Source organism: Notamacropus eugenii, chromosome 6 (assembly GCF_028372415.1).
Source record: "Notamacropus eugenii isolate mMacEug1 chromosome 6, mMacEug1.pri_v2, whole genome shotgun sequence".
NCBI lineage: Eukaryota > Metazoa > Chordata > Mammalia > Diprotodontia > Macropodidae > Notamacropus > Notamacropus eugenii.
This window is the reverse complement of record NC_092877.1, coordinates 210,866,696-210,884,270: the sequence shown is the minus strand read 5'-3', so window position 1 is coordinate 210,884,270 and position 17,575 is coordinate 210,866,696. Positions and strand designations below refer to the sequence as shown.

The window sequence follows — 17,575 nt, the reverse complement described above, 5'->3', positions numbered from 1 at the left end:
TCACAGATAGACTTGAGGCCATACATATCTGGCTGACCGGAGCTGGACCTGCAATGGAAAGCAGCACTAATTGTATTCTTGGTGCTGAAAGCTGTAATGATCATCATATAATAAATCTGAAACTCTCACAAGTGATAACACAGTAGCATTTAGACTATGAGGATGGCTCATTTAGAATTTCTAAGAAAACAAAGCTACTTGTGAAATTTTCTGACATTTTAGCAGTTCTCTTCTTTCATGGAATTCTACATGCCAGTATCATTATTCAGAGCAAGTTGCTGTCTTTCTGTATAAGAAGCAGCTTAATCACTAAGACTGCAAAGACTGTTTGGATGACAGTCACAAGAAATGAAAGAATTAAGTAGTTACAGAGGAAACCAGTAGTATTACTCCTCCCAGGTCCTGATGGTTCTGACCCAAGCAGCATCCCCCCAAACTGCATTGTATCAATATATCAATGAATGTAGGTATGCAGATGTCTGTCTCTCTGTCTCTGTCTCTCACTGTCTCTCTCTTTTTCAGCTTCTCTATCTTTCATCTATCTATAATGGACAGAGTGTAGCGTTGGAGTCAGGAAGTCTGCCTCAGACACTTCATAGAAGTGTGACCCTGAACAAGTCACTTAAATTCTATGTACAGATGAGTTTCCTCATCAGTAAAATAGGAAAAATGATAATACCTCCCACAGATATTGTAAAGATAAAGTGGGATAATACTGCAAGATTTTGCAAATCTTTTTTTATTTTTAATATAGAGTTTATTTTTCGGTTCTCAACTTTCACTTTCACAAGAATTCGAATTCAAAATTTTCTCCCCATCTATCCCCACTCCCCACCCCAGGACAGCATGTACCCCATCCATCCCTTCCTCCAGTCTGTCCTCCCTTCTATTCCCCACCCTTCTTCCATCCCCCTTCCCCTCTATTTTCCTGTAGGACAAAATAAATTTCTATACTCCATTGCCTGTATATCTTAATTTCCAGTTGCATGCTAAAACAATTTTTCAACATTCATTCTTAAAGCTTTGAGTTCCATATTCTTTCCCTCCCTTCCCATCCACCCTCATTGACAAAACAAGCAGTTCCAAATAGGTCATACATGTGTAACAATGCAAAACACTTCCATAATAGTTGTGTTGTAAAAGACTAACCAAATTTCCTTCTGCCTATCCTGCCCTTTATTTATTCCATTCTCTCCCTTGACCTGTCTTTACCACAATGGTGTTTGCTTCTGATTATCCCTTTCCCCAGTTGGCTGTGCCTTCTATTATCTTCCCTCTCCTATCCCCTTCCCCCTTGCCTTCCTGCAGGGTGAAATAGATTTCCATATCCAATTGAGTGTGTTATTCCCTCCTTAAGCCAAATCCCATGAGAGTAAGGCTCACTTATTTCCTTTCATCTCTCCCCTCTTCCCCTCCATTGTAGAAGCTCTTTCTTCCCTCTTGAATGTGAGATGATTTGCTACATTCTACCTCTCCCTTTCTCTTACTTCTAGTACATTCATTCAACGGTAAATTTTATTCATTCATTCATATTTTATGATGGAATTTTCCAAATTTTATTCTATTCATTCATATTAATAATCAGCTCACTCTGCCCTCTGTTTCTCTCTCTCTCTCTATACGTATATTCACATATACACACACATATACATATATACGCATGTATGCATGCACATATACATTTGCATGCATACATATACATACATACAATAATGAACATATACATCCTACATATATATAACATATACAGACATGAATACTCATATACACCTACATGTGTGTGTGTGTGTGTGTGTGTGTATGTTCCCTCTAATTACCCTAATATTGACAAAGGTCTCATGAGTTACAAAGAGCACCTTTCCATGTACAAATGTAAACAATTCAGCTTTAATGAGTTCCTTAAGGCTTCTCTTTCCTGTTTATCTTTTCATCTTTCTCTTGATTCTTCTATTTGAAAGTCAAATTTTCTATTCAGCTCCGGTCTTTTCAGCAAGAATGATTGAAAGTCCTCTATTTCACTGAAATTCCATTTTCCCCCCTGAAGTATTATACTCAGTTTTGCTGGTAGGGGATTCTTGGATTTATTCCTATCTCCTCTGACTTCTGGAATATCATATTCCAAGCCCTTCGATCCTTCAGGGTAGAAGATGCTAAATCCTGTGTTATCCTGATTGTATTTCCACAATACTTGAATTGTTTTTTCTGGCTGCTTGTAATATTTTCTCTTTGACATGGGAATTCTGGAATTTGACTACACCTTTCGGGATCTCTTTCAAAAGGTGTTAGGTGAATTCTTTCTATTTCTATTTTACCTTCTAGTTCTAGAATATCAGGGCAATTTTCCTTGATAATTTCTTGGAAGATGATGTCTAGGCTCTTTTTTTTAATCATGGTTTTCAAGTAGACCAATAATTTTTAAATGATCTCTCCTGGATCTATTTTCGAGGTCAGTTGTTTTTCCAGTGAGATAGTTCACATTGTCTTCTATTTTTTCATTCTTTTGGCTTTGTTTTATAATTTCTCAGTTTCTCATAAAGTCATTAGGTTTCATCTGCTCCATTCTAATTCAGTGAACTTTTGAATCTCCTTTTCCATTTGGCTAATTCTGCTTTTTAAAGCATTCTTCTCCTCAGTAGTTTTTTGAAACTCTTTTGCTATTTGGGTTAGTCTATTTGTAAAGGTGTTATTTTCTTCAGCATTTTTTGGGTCTCCTTTAGCAAACTGTTGCATTACTCTCATTTCTTGCATTACTCTCATTTCTCTTCTCAATTTTTCCTCCACCTCTTTTACTTGATTTTTAAAATTTTTTTGAGCTCTTCCATGGCCTGAGACCATTGCATATTTTTTTGTGTGTGGAGGTTTTGGATGTAGTAGGCTTGATTCTGATGCCTTCCTCTGATGGTATGCTTTGTTCTTCCTCATCTGAAAGGACGGAAGAAAATATCTTTTCACCAAGAAAGTAATCTTCTATAGTGTTATTTTTTCCCTTTTTTGGGCATTTTCCCAGGTAGTTGCTTCACTTGTGAGTCCTTTGTCAAGTGGAGGTTATGCTCTAGGGACCTGGAAGTTCTCAGTTCCTCCAAGGTGGCACAATCAAGGGAGAAGAGTTTATTCCTCTCCTGGCCTGCACTCTGGTCTGGAAACAACCACAAGCTTTACTGCCTAGGTTCTATGAGTAGAATTCCCTGTCTAGAGCCTCCAGCATCTCCACCACACCAGTGCTCCTCCTCACCCCAGGATTGCCACTCAGTACTGAGATGAAGATCAGCTGCTCAATTCCCCCAGGGTACTTAGGCCAGGGCTCCAAAAGTGCAGCCTACTGCCTCAGTGGCTGTTGCCACCCTGTGGCCAAGGCTGGGGCCAGACCACACTCCTCTCTCACCCAGGTGAAAGAGCTTTCTCACTGACCTTTGAAGCTGCCTTTGGCATTTGTGAGTTGAGAAATCTGGGAACCGCAGCTGCTATCCATGATTCCATGCCCTGAAGCCTGCTCCAGTCCTGTCCATGCTGTGTGGCCCAGGCTGGGTTGCGCCCCACTCGAAGCCTGGTGTGATAAACCTTTCCTTTGAGCCTTCTAGGCTGTCTTGGGCTAGAAATCTGTTTTACTCTGTCAGTTTGTGGCTTCTGCTGCTCTATAATTTGTTTAGACTCATTTTTACAGGTATTTTATGGGCTATGAGAGGAGAGCTAGAGCAGATCTGTCCTACTCTGCCATCTTGACTTGCCCCTTGTCTCACCTTAAAACACTATATCAACTTTATTGCTCTGTCTCGGTCTCTGTTCTTGTGTATGTGTGTATTTGTTTCTGTCATTTCATTTACTGAGGCAGCAGTGTCATTTCAAAGAGAGATTTGGACTCAGAGCCAGGAAGACCTGACTAAAGTCTCACTTCAGACATCCTGGCTGTGTGACCCTAGACAAGTCACTTAACCTCTCAGCACTCTAGGCAACCCTCTGTAAGTTTCAGAAAAAGTTCTGGCCTTAATTTCTAAAATATAGAGAACTGAGTCAAATTTACAAGAATACAAGCCATTCCCCAATTGATAAATTGTTAAAGCATATGAACAGGTAGTTTTACGAGAAAGCAATTAAAGCTATCTATAGTCATATGAAAAAATGCTGTAAATCACTGTTGATTAGAGAGATGCAAATCAAAACAACTCTGAGGTACCTCATCACACCTATCAAATTGGCTAACATGACAAAACTAGAAGATGATAAATGTTGGAGAAGATGTAGGAGAGTTGGAACACTTATTCATTATTGGTGAAGCTGTAAGCTGATCCAACCATTCTGGAGAGCAATTTGGAACTATGCACAAAGGGCTATAAAAATGTGCATACCCTTTGACCCAGCAATATCACTTCTTCTAAGACTGTATCCCAAAGAGATCATAAAAATGGGAAAAGGTTCCACTTGTACAAAAATATTTATAGCAGCTCTCTTTGTGGTGGCCAAGAACTGGAAATTGGGGAATGGCTGAACAAGCTGTGGTATATGAATATAATGAAATGCTATTGTGTTATATGAAATGATGAACAGGAGGACTTCAGAGAGGCCTGGAAGGATTTATATGAACTGATGCTGAGTGAAATGAGTAGAACCAGGAGAACATTGTGTACAGTACCAAGCACAGTGTGTGAGGACGATTTCTGGTAGACCTAGCCCTTTACAGCAATGCAAGGCCCTAAAACATTCTCAAAGAACTCTTGAGGCAACATGCCATCCACATCTAGAGAAAGAACTATGGAAATGGAATGTAGAATGAAGCAGAGTATTTTCTCTTATGTTGTGTTTTGGTTTGGTTTTTCTCAGGATTTCTCACATTCATTTTAATTCTTCTATGCAACATGACTAATGTGAAAATGTGTTTAATAAGAATGTATGTGTAGAACCCAAATAAGATTGCAAGCCATCTGAGGGAGTGAGGGTGGAGGAAGGGGAAGAAAATCTAAGACTTATGGAAGTGATTGTAGAAAACTGAAAATGAATAAATTAATGTAAAAAAAATAGAAATTAGGACTAAAAAAAAAAAAGAAAAGAAAAAGTTCTGGCCTGCCATGATAGAGGGAATTTCTTCATCTGGGAGTTAGCTATAGCAGTGAAATTGCAGATCTTACTATCATTTTTTGGTTTATATTTATATATGTATATGATGTTTTTTCCCAGTTAGATTATAAGCACCTTGAGGGTAGGAAGAGTTTTTCACCTGTCTATATCTATAAAATTATATACACACATTACATATGTATATATACTTATGTATATATGCATACTCATATATAAATATCGTGTGTACGTATAAAACTCCCTCTTAATGCAAGTTTTGTATTATTGTAGTCAATGTGTATATTGTTCCCCTGATTGTTTACCTCTATATCATCCATATCTATCTACATATGTCTAATCTATGTGATATATTCATATATGTATGTGTATGTATATACACACATATATGTATTTATTTGATGAAAAGTGAAGTAAGCAGAGCCAGGAAAATAGTATATACAATGGTTATAACAATTTCAACGCAAAGAACCAAAACAAATCAGAATGGAACACTGGGTAATTCTAATGGCTGCACTTGACCCTGATGGAGAGAGAAGGGAGAGTGTACTTGCTATTCTGTTTTACCAAGGTAAGAGCCTAGGGTGTGGGTAAGTTAATCTGCTGTAGGACTTGGTTGATGTGTTAATTTTGTTGAACTTTTCCCCTTTTTTATTCTTTGTATATGGGATGACTCTCTCAATGGTGGGATGGTGGAGCATACATCGGGAATTGAAGGTGATATAAAAACAGAAGATATCAATAAACATTTTAAAAAATACTCCCCCTTCCTAAGGATACATTTGTAACTAACTGCAATTAGCACTCTAGTTTTTTTTAGTTTAAATACATATTTTTAAAAATTGATTGCATTTTTTCAACTAGTTCTGTGACTTCAATCATCTCTACATGGATAATTCCATCTATGACTCCGGTATTGAATTTTTTCTTTCTTTTGCTTCCTCATCCAATTTTCCTTTTGCCTTTTGCACTCCTCTAACTGGATAACCTTCTGCAGGACCTCATATTCAACATGACTGAAACTGAACTCATCACACTACCCCAGACTTGCTCTTCTTCCTGACTTTCTTGTCTCTGTCAGGGCCTCTCCACTCTCCAAGTCAGCAGACTAATAGATCTGAAGTTCTCTCTTTGTGTCCTGTCTCTTTTACTCACAATCCATCCATTTTGTTGTCATCTATTATGGATTTAATTTTCACAAATCTCTCCCACTCTTTGCTTCCTTCCCATTCCCACTGTCACTCCCCCAGTTCATATTCTGGACTTGGAAGTTCACTTAATGGAACCAAAAGTGCTCTAGGTTTGGAAGCAGAAGAATAGGGTTTGATTCATAGCTCTGTCATATTCTCTGTATAAACTTGACAAGTCAGTGTTAACCTCTCATCCTCAGTCTCCTTATTTGTAAAAGCACAGAATAAGATTGGTTGAGGCCTAAGGTCCTTTCCAGTTTAAATCTATTGTCCTCTAACTTTTATAATAGCTTTTCACCTGGTTTCACTGCTTTCAGTCATTTCCCCTTCTAATCTATCTAAACACTGCTGCAAGTCTTCCCAGTGAATGCACAGCTTGGATCATGTCACTCCATTACTCACAGATGTTCATTGGCTCCTCATTGCTTACCAAATAAAGTACCCCCCCCCCCCCAAAAAAAACCCCCAAACCTCTTAGTAGGCATTTAGGACTCTGAAGTCTGATTTCCATCTGCCTTTCTAGGCCTTGCTCCCCACTCTCTCTTGCTGTTTCATCCAGATGGGACTAATCCCAATTCTCCTAGTATGTCCTGCACTTTTTACCTCTGCTAATTCTCTTCCCTATTCCCTGCCCTGACTTAGCATTTTTTATATGCACTTACATTTTGTTTTGCATGATAGATATATGCATGCATCAGTGTATACATAATTTCCCCACCAGGTTCCCTACCAGAGCATGTCTCCTCCAGAGCCTAGCATAGTTCATTGCACAAAACTACTTAATAAGCTATTTTTGAATAGATGAATGATGGAATATGAATTGTATGTTCAGTGACTAGTAGTTTTTGCTTAGGGCTTCTGATAACAAGAACTATTTTCTTTATATATTATTTAATAAGGAAGGACTCACTATTTATTAAAAATATCAATTTCCAGCAATAAACCATAATTCTTCCTTCTCACCACTGGATTAATAATTAGCCTATCTGTTGTTCCCTTTCTGTCTGGGCACTCAGTCAACCAACAAGAAAGGAAGAAAATCATCTTGGAGATCTGGATTTCTTTTTAGATTCCTTTGGAATTTTTGACAAGCCATTAGAATCTGTCAGGTCAGTATTCCAAAGGATAAGTCCTTGGGATTCCTGTAATGAGTGTATAGGTTGAAAATCAGCAGATAAAATGAAGTGGATGGTTATCGAATAAAAATAAAAATAATATCTTTTTTCTTTGAGGATTTCACCTTTATTTTTAAAAATTTAATTAATTTGTTTTCAGTTTTCAACAATCGCTTCTATAGGTTTTAAAGTTTCACTCCCTCTCCCCCCTTCCTCCCAAAGATGACATGCAATCTTATATGGGTTCTACACATACATTCTTATTAAACACATTTTCACATTAGTCATGTTGCATAGAAGAATTTAAAACAAATGGGAGAAACCATGAGAAAAACCAAACCAAAACACAACACAAGAGAAAATAGTCTGCTTCATTCTGCGTTCCAATTCCATAATTCTTTCTCTGGATGTGGATGGCATTTTGCATCAAGAGTCCTTTGGAAACATTTTAGGTCTAAAAATAATATCTTAACCCATTTCAAACAGTTTTCACAAACTCCCTGCCTCAGTCCAATGGGTGTTGTGAGGATCCTGCGAGAAAGTGTGAAAGTACTCTATTAAGTGGTTGTTTTTTGTTCCTCATTCTCCAAAAGGACCATGACATCATAATGTGCGAGTGAATTGTATTTAAGTGAGGGAGGGTTGTGCAAGGTCACCAGCCTCTCTTTCTTCTCCAGAGCCATCTCAGTCCAGTGGCCAGATATAGATCAGGGCACCTGGAGATAACCCCAAAAGTACTTTATAACCTTCGCAATGCTATACAGATATACCATAATATTTTAAGTACTGAATTTAGCCTTCACAACAATCCTATGAGTTAACAGGACAGATATAATTCTCGTTTCACAAATGAAGAAATGAAAGAATCTAGACATTAAAAACAAACAAACCAACTTGTCCCAAATAACATAGGTAATGAATGACAGAGCCTGGACTAACCCCCAAGTCTCTGGTTACCTCATCCGATGCCATTGCTATTACATAGCACTGCCTCTGAAAGAATCCCAAAGAGCCAGTGTTCTAGCTGTTGAAAGAGAACACCTGAATGTTACAAGGGTGGCGAGGCTGAGCATACACTGAGGTCATGTGCTCCGGTGGACACGTGCTCTACACCCTTGCTAAAAGGCATTCACAACGAAAGCCTTCTCCTTGCTCCCTTAATCTTTGTGATGAGGGGGTGGGATAGATATTCATAAAAGGAGAAACCAAGTTTCTGTCTCTCTTTTCCCCTTTTCAGATATGTGGCTTTAGACTCTTGACAATTCTCCTTTGGAGGTCTGTAGTGAAGGCATTGGGCTTTGTCTCCCCTGTGCTGCTCCCCTGCAGCAGCTATGGAAGTTACATGCCCAAGGCAATGAGTCCATGTGCTGGGCTAGTTTTGAGTTTGATTACTGTCATCTGAAAAGTGATTCTAAGAAGTATGCTTCCAGCCTTGGTGGGTGGCTCTGTTATTAGTTTGAGAATTCAGTTACAGAGCTGATTGGAAGTGGGAGGTGTTTCCTGCAATTTCTGTGCTGTTTGAAGGACGTGATGAATACTGACAGGATTATTCTGCAACTTACAAGTCCTAGGAAACCTGGCTCTCCACTTGCTGCTCAGCTCTGCTTCTTAAGTAATTAATATCTCCCCAAAACATTGCCAAAATGGCTAAGGATTTAGATTCCTTAGGGGAAGTAGTCGTAAAGCAAACCAGGTTAAAACTATCATTCTAAAGAGGAGGAAATTTCACTTTCTCAGAGCTGCAGTCCCACAGCTGGCAACGTGGCTAAACGGATGAGGTGAAAGTGAAATCTGTACAATAATTTCACGTCTCCTAGGAGTCCTTACCAGAGAATGACAATTACCTGACACATAGTAGATACTTAATAAATGCTAGTTGACTGACTGACTGACGGGTACCATTTTTGAATCTCTTTACGGGCTTCTAAAAATCTTTTGAGTGCCTCATTTGTTTCTGTCTATGGAAGCTTATGAGTCCTTTGTAATGAATTACTGATATACATATGTAGAACTAGGTGGTGCAGTAGATAGAGCCCTGGAGTCAGGAATAATCATCTTTCTGAGCTCCAATCTGGCCTTAGACACTTACTTGCTGGGCAAGTCACCTAACTCTGTCTCAGTTTTCTCATCTGTAAAATGAGCTGGAGAAGGAAATGGCAAACCACTCCAGTATCTTTGCCAAGAAAATGCCAAATAGGGTCATGAAGGGTCAGACACGACTGAAAATGACTTTCATCACCACTATATAAAGCATATATATTAAGCAATATATATATTTATATACACACATATAGTATATATATGTATATATATACATATACATAAACTATATATATTAAGCATTTTTCAGTGTGAGCTTATGAATCTTTTGAGTTTTAAGTATTTCTTTTGTAATGGAGGAAATAGCATCTTTATACCTGATAATTTGTACATTAATGAAGAGATACCCTTTAATCACCTTTTAGGGAACCCCTTGACATGAGCCAAACCTAAACTTTATTTAAGGCATTCCCTTGGAAATCCAGAGTTGGGCATAAAAATAAGAGAATGTGAGAAAAAGTTGAATCCCCCCCTTTGGGCCAGGCTCCCATGACATGAGACTCCAAAGATAGAACCACATGTGGGACTGGCACCCCCCTGGGCTTTGTGAGTAGCAGAAAACCAGAAAAAATGGGTTCTCTGTATGTAGATAGGATCAGATTACAGAATGCTAGTTTAAGGTAGAGAATCCAAAAATTGGATGACCTTTAGATTACAAGGTACCATATTCTTACATTCTCCCTCCCTGATGACTTACTTTTAGGTGGGGCTGCATCTAATCAACCCTCAATTAAATGAAGATAAGACCATAGATTAGAGTTGGAAGAGATCTTAACAATCATCTATTTGTTTTACAGATAGGGAAAATGAAGGTCAAAGTGTTATTTAACCAAGGTTCAAAAAAATCTCAGCAGCACTCTTTCTACAGCTCCCCATTGTTTGTTTTCTGTTAGAAAAGGTGGTTCTCTAAGGACTGAATGTCCTATTTTGGCATTAGTACCATCAGGGACTAATTGCTAGTGAACATAAAACTGTTGTGCTCAATTTGAGGCCATTTTCCCCTCCTTCCTCAGTGGGAGATCCATTGCAGCTGTTCCACATTGCACCTCTGTCAGACAGGCCCTTGTGAAATCTGGCCAGGGAGTATAAAGTCCCTCTGTTTGTTCAAGGACCGTGAGAAAAAAACCTTCTCACAGAATGTGTATGTTATGATTCATAACTTAGGAGTGGTAGAACACATCTGCTTATGCAATCTCATCTGTAATAAGATAGGCCAAGGGAAACTGCCTGGTTTCTATTTTTCTGGGCTTGGGAGAGGGAATCATTTTCATTTGAGATGTTTATTTGTTTTATGGCTCTGTTTTTCCTGGGTGTGTAGACAGCCTCTCCTCCATCTTGCTCTTGTTCTGGTTATTTTTCTAGTTTGGGGGATGAGTGTAGGAATGTGCTAGCTTGGGTTATATTTTTTTCTTTTTGGGTTATTGAAATTCTCTCTTACTGCCCTCTGGTGAAAAGTTGTAAAACTCAAGTTTGCCAATATGTACCCAGCCCTACAAAGGGTCTTCAACCAAGTTTTTGAAGTTCAAGCAGGGATAAGGAAGTCATGAGTTGGGAATTTATGATTTGTTGAAGGGCTCCGCCTGGTGGCCTTTGGGAATAACAAGTCCTGAGTGAGAAAAGAGTAATATTGAGTTGGTAATATGTTGGCTTGCTCCTGCCCTGCTTTGAAAGACTGTCTGGTCCACTTTATTACTGTTTCCAACAAGGAGTCTAAATCGTTGGGCCATTAGGCAATGTTTTTGGGGAATCTTACTTACTTAAGAAGCAGAGCACCTAACTACATGACTGACAGCTATTTATTTCCACTCCTACTCTTTCTTTGCCTAACAAAGTGTAAAATGAACAAGTTATTCCACAGATGTCTAATTTCCCCTTGCAGGAATCCAATCATGGTCTGAAACTAGCAATGTGATTATTATTAGCATAGCCCCCAAGAAGCAATCCTATGTAGTAGAGTGAATTGGGCATTGGAGGACTTGGGTTTGGATTTTGGATATGATTACTCTGGGAGACATAAGAGAGTCAATTCTCTGGGCCTGAAATTTCCTCCTCTTTTTTTTTAATTCCATAAATTAACCCATTTATTGTTGGACTGTGGGCTACAGATATTTGATAAGAAGATTTTACTGCTCTTTTAATTCCTTCAGTCTTCTGATGACAGATTTGACTGTGACTGCAGAGGTGGTGTTATAGGTCCATGCATAACCAGCTACTGTTTTCATACAGGATCCACAATGCCAGATACCCACAGACTGTCTCTTCATTTTGGTCTTACCACAAAAGGAGCAGGTATACTTGGCATGCTAGTTAATTTCAATTTTCTTCACCATGTTTCTGAGGGATGCACCATAACATGTTCCATATTTACCAACAGTTCTAACCTTCTTGGTATACTTAGCCATGTTGCCAGTTGTGGGGCTGGACCTCTGAGAAAGCAACATTTCCTCCTCTTTAGAATGATAGTATTAACTGGTTTGTTTTTAATCAATGAGATCACATAATGATTTAAAAATGACTTTATGAATGTCATTTGACTTCTCTTGGCCTCAGTTTTGCTCATCCATAAAATCAGGGTGTAGGATTGGATTGGTCCCTTCTACCACTAAATACTAGGATCTCAGAGTATCTTAAAAGTACTTATTGCATATTAATATCCATTATAAGAGTATAAGTAGTGGAATATATCCTATGGTGCTGACTCCTGCAGACATAAGCAAAGTGGGATTTTTGTTGTTTCTTTTTCAGAGTTCAGTTTCCCAGGCTCAGGCTCAATTGTGAACATCTAAAGGATTAATCTCCTTTGAACCCTGATAATTCACAGCTGTGCTGAGTCTTGTAGGTTTCTGGCCTTCTGGCTCTGAATCATTCAGGGGCTGAGTCTTTGTTATATATTCTGGGGGTCTGGCATTTTGCTTTGGGACTCACTCATGGGAAGAATGTGTCTTTGTCATTTCCAGACTCTGGGTAACTGTTGTTAAGGGACTCTCCTGTCTATAAATGTAAATGTAGACCCAGATGTTGGTGTTCCCTGGTCTAGCTCTGTACATACCTTTACTTTGTTTTGACAATTGTAGCCCTGTCTATTGAATTCTTTTTTGGATACTCACTTCTTTTTACTTATCTGTCTGTATTGTTTAATTAAAGTAAGAAGGCTGACCCCTTTGAAGCTGTCTGGTTTTCAGAAAGACAGATCAAAGAATCTGTGCTAGCAGCCCTCTTGTGTGCTGGTGTTATTGGTCTTATACCTCCACAGCAGCTGCAAGTATCATTAACAATACAACTCTGTACCAAGCATTAGGGATACAAATAAGAAAAAGAGTCCCTACCGTCAAGGAGTTTATGATCTAATGGTGGAAGATAAAACACAAAAGGGGAGAGCACTAGGGAGCAGCCAGCTCAGGGGCATGATGTTCAGCAGAGTCAAGACCAACCAGAGCTGCTGATGGAAAATGGAGAATTCTCTGGAAAATCCTGAAATTCTGAGCCCTATAAAGGAAGGCTTTGGGAGGCATTTCCCTCCCAATTCTTCCCCATCTCCCATCTTAGTTCTCCAATCGGGGGGAGAGGCAACTGAGGGAGTTGAGAAAGTGTTGAATATCAAAAACTGAGACAATATCTGGCCATCTTAGCCTTTTCTAACCCAAGTTTGTACATGAATATTTCCTCATTTGTGACAAGAAAGAAGCCTCAAGTAAGCAGCTTTTGTTTAGGAAGGGATTAGAGCGAATCACACTTGTGTCTTTTTCTTTACACCCACCCTCAAATGATTTTATAAAATTGACACCATATGAATTTGAACGTCAAGGTCTGAGTTGATAATACATCATAAAACAAATAAAAAATAAAATGTAAGGGCCTATACAAGCAGATAAATGTGTGTGGAAGGGAACAAGGACATTCATTAGACATATTTTGAGCACCCATTATGTGTAAAGAACTGAGCTGGGAACTAATAATCATTTAGCATCACTTTTGGACTTTAATAAGGGCCAAAGCCTGAACTTGAACTAATTGATCTGACTGTTTTGTTTTGCTCTAAAATTGCCCTTTCCTGTGTCAGTAGTTTCTAAAACCTGTTTATGACAGGATGCCTACAGCCAGAGTGGAGGGATTCTTCTTATCTTGATATGCAGAGACAAAGAAAAACAGATCCTGGGATGTAATTTCCAACTGACTCTACCTTGTCAATTTTCTTGTCTCACTGTGTTTACAACTTATACAACTAAGAAAATTCCTTTCTCATGGTACAGTGTATTTAAGTCTGGTTATTCTTGTATTTGGCATCCAGAAGTTTCCTTCTGCCTCCATGATCATGTGTCTTCTAGCTTTAAGGGAATAAATAATATGAATTTACATTTCACATGGCCTGTTTGCTTCCTTTAACCAAATTTCCAGGTCTACAGAACCATGAGGAAGATGAAGATTTGCTCTCTGAGAGTATCCAGTTGAGTAGAGGAAACATGTTTAGGCCATGCAGTAGAGTCAGAATACACTGTTTTGGAGTCGGAGTGGCTCAAGGACCAGTTGAGATACTTATATACTTAGTTACTGAGGTAAATCACCTCCTGATTCTAAGCTTCCTTACCTGTGAAGTGAAGGAGGTGGATCTTAAAGGTTCCTTCTCCTTTGATGATAGTCACAAAACAATTATAATATAGTATGAGATAAATTTTTATAAAAGGTACAGGGAAAATATTATGGGAATACAAAGGAAGGTTAAGTGACTTCAGTTGAGAATGGGAGGCAGATGGGTCAGTCAGTGTTTCCCATGGAGGACTTGGCTTTTTATCTGGGCTACAATCTAATCAATGAGGTAGGCAAAGTGAAGGACCAAGCATTCTAGGCTCTGGGAAAAGCAGGAGTTGGAATAGGAAGGCAGAGAAACTCCAAGCATGTAGGAAAAATGGTGAAACTAGTTGGTGTGGGTTACAGGTTGAATGTGGTGGAGAATTGGAAGATAAGGTCAGAAAGTTAGGTTGGTATCAGATTGTGGAAAGGTTTCAAAGGTGTGCTAAAATCTGGACCTGATTTAGAAAGCTACTAAATGTTTTTGAGGAGGCAAACAATACAATTTAAAATCTGTAGTGCAGTTCTGTAATATAATATTCAATAGCTTATTGAGATGAATAGGACTAGTTATTAGTTATATTGTGAGGTAAAGGGCAAATCATTTGCCTATAATGGAGGTGGGTGTAATGTTGATTAGAGAGCTAAAGATCTTCCAATCTCATTGATGGGCCTGCCTATGAAGGGAAGCTTGATAGGGGATGCCCACACCTTTTGTTAATTTCTAATGAGGCACTGGTTCTCAAGGGTCATGATGACTTCTGGCTCTGAAAAGTATATAATTACTCCGAGGTGAGGTTTTTTTTTGGACTTACTCATTGGATATTCCCCAATGGACCAGAGAATTATATAGTTGCGAATTTCTCCCAAGCTGCTTGGATTCCTTAGATTCTGTGCATTGCGACAGATAGGGTCTCTGGAGATTTTCATTTCTGATATGTCAACTTCAGAGTTTTCTTTTTAGATGAATTGGCAAAATGTGTTTCTTCATTCCGCCATTGACTTCAATGGGAGAGAAAGAAAAGATTGGGAAAACTTGTAGGAAAAACTCAAGAGATTCAAACCAATGATTTAGATGAAGAGAATAGTTAGATAATGCTCTGTCTCTACTAGCTTCAGCACATTCCATTTGTTTGGCCAGAGGAGACTCTGGGCAGCCACTAAGGAGCTCCCAGCTTTGAAAACCCAGATGTTGGTGCTTCTTTCTCTGGTCACTATGTATGTACGGTCAAAGAGTTGGATCTGTCTGTTGATCTGGGATGTATGTATAGCTTACAGTCAGACAGTTGGAAGCCCTGTCTGTTGACTTTTGTTTCTCTGTTTGTATTTTCTCTGAAGTTCAGGGTGCTGACTTTTTCCTCTGAACTAAGTGAATAATATATGTGCTTGATTGAAGTGATTATTGACCCCTCAAAAATTGCTTTCCTTTCAGAAAGCAGATCTAAGGACCTGTACAGCAGACCCTTCTGTATATGTCAGGGTCCTTGCTGTTACAGTGAGCTATTTCTTTTTACTTTTTTTTTTAACCGGAAATAACCTTCTGTTTTTCAGTGTAAAACAGAAACAACTTTTACCAAAAAAGAGAGAGAGTTTGATGAGAACAGGAAGGTAACAGAGTAAAATAATAGAAAAAATTGGAAGGCAATATAGGAAAAGGTGAGAGGTAGCCTTCTGTAGTGCAATGGTATCAAATTTCATTAGAAACAGGGTCCACTAAGTCATACATAAGGATCTCTGTAGGTCTTATATTGACTTAGTTTTAAAATGTAATATTATCTATGCTTTATTTTATTTTTATGTATTTTGTAAAATATATTCAAGTTATATTTAAATCTGGTTCTGGCCACTTTGGGAGTGTTGTAGAACACGTTTGTGTATTTGACACTTCTGATTTAGTAGATAGAAGTCCATTTTCAGAACTAGGAAGATGTGTACTTCCAACATATACTGTATGAGCATGGGCAAGTCATTAAACTTTTAAGGAAAATCTCTTAAGATCGTAAGTTGCTGTGAAGGTGTCAACCTGCATTGGTAGAGGGCATTTCCTAAGTTTGGAATTCTCTCTGTCAATCATATTACAGGTCTACTTTCACATATCACATCTAGTCTCTAAATCTATATCTATAGTTAAGTCAGAAAATTTAATACAAGCCAACTTTGGCTAACGTACTGGGTTTTATGAGAGGACAGCGACCTGTTATAAAGCAGGTTGATCTTATGGCTACTTACCTCCTCTACTATCCACATTCTACCTGCCCACTCCTACTCTCACCACTAACATAGGTGGAATTATTGGCAGATGAGGAGATTCAAGCCTGGCCAGATGACATAACTTACTCAAGTTAAACAGTGGAGTTAACAGTAGGGCACATTGCTCTATTTATTACATCACCTTGGCAAAGACCAATGGGAATGCTCACCCAGGGTATGCCAAAGTTCCAGACCCATAATCTATGCATGCCTACATATGATATTTTAAAGTGTACTTTATGGTACCCTTCTATGATGTTGTGCTTAAGGTGACTAACAATATTCCCTTAACCTAGTCCTTGCTCAAGAGCAGTTTATAATTGGTGCATTGCCTGGAGTCAAGAAAACTCTTCTTCCTGAGTTGAAATCTGGCCTCAGACACTTATTAGTTGTGTGACCCTGGGCAAGTCACTTAATCCTGTTTGCCTCAGTTTCCTCATAAAATGAAGTAAAATGAGTTGGAGAAGGAAATGGCAAACTACTCCAATATCTCTGCCAAGAAAACCCCAAATGGAATCATAAAAGGTTGGGCACGATTGAAAAATGACTGAACAACAACATAAGGTCCTGAGTCTGTTTAATCAATAAATCAGCAAACATTTACTAAGCAATAATTATGTACCAGGCATTGTGCTAAGCACTGGGGATACAAATACAAGTCCCTGGGCATGGGGGTGGGTGACAACATGAACATATACAATTATATGCATAAAACAGTACATACAAAAGAAATTAATGAATGAATACAAGGCAGTTTTGAGAGGTGTGCTAGCAGATTGGGGATGGGGAGTGGGGCAGGATCAGCAAAGACCTCACATATAAGGTGGAACTTGAGCTGAGTCTTGAAGAAAATCAGATTCTAAGAACAGAAATGAGGGATGAAATTCTATGCTTTTCGCTTCAATCCAGCTGGCTGGCGCCCAGGATACCTTTCAGATGCTGGGTAGAAATCTGTGGCTGAAAAGCAGCTGGGACAACAAAGTCCTCTGATGGTGGAGTCTCTCTATAGTCACTCAGCTAAAACCTCTGAATTTGGGAAAATGGAGTCAGCATCCTTTTAGGAAGGAGAGAACTATAGGATTTCTTGAGGATAAAAGACTAAAGGCAAAGCAAAGCTTCTGGGAAGATAGTGGGTGTGGAGGGGAGGGAGGTTGGAACTTTGCTTCCCCTCTGCTGCAAGCTCCTAGTGCAGGGAAGTCAGGACTGCCAGATGTGTTTTGACCCAGACCTGCCAGACTGATACAAATGATGCTTTGTTCTGTACCAGATTAATACAGGTTTTGTTCT

The 17,575-nt window shown here is 38.8% G+C and overlaps 1 long non-coding RNA gene and 1 pseudogene across 1 annotated transcript in view; both read right to left on the bottom strand.

Moving 5' to 3' along the window:
- The window catches only part of LOC140511218 (uncharacterized), a 55,203-nt gene extending 38,838 nt beyond the window's left edge, over positions 1 to 16,365 (bottom strand). Inside the window, exons 1-2 of the long non-coding RNA XR_011969469.1 lie at positions 16,268 to 16,365; positions 14,854 to 15,040 (exon numbers count right to left, since the gene is read on the bottom strand). This is a non-coding gene — a long non-coding RNA (uncharacterized lncRNA). The remainder of the gene's footprint in view (positions 1 to 14,853; positions 15,041 to 16,267) is intronic.
- LOC140511216 (large ribosomal subunit protein eL43-like) lies at positions 11,524 to 11,904 on the bottom strand (annotated as a pseudogene).
- Positions 16,366 to 17,575: the final 1,210 nt, after the last annotated feature.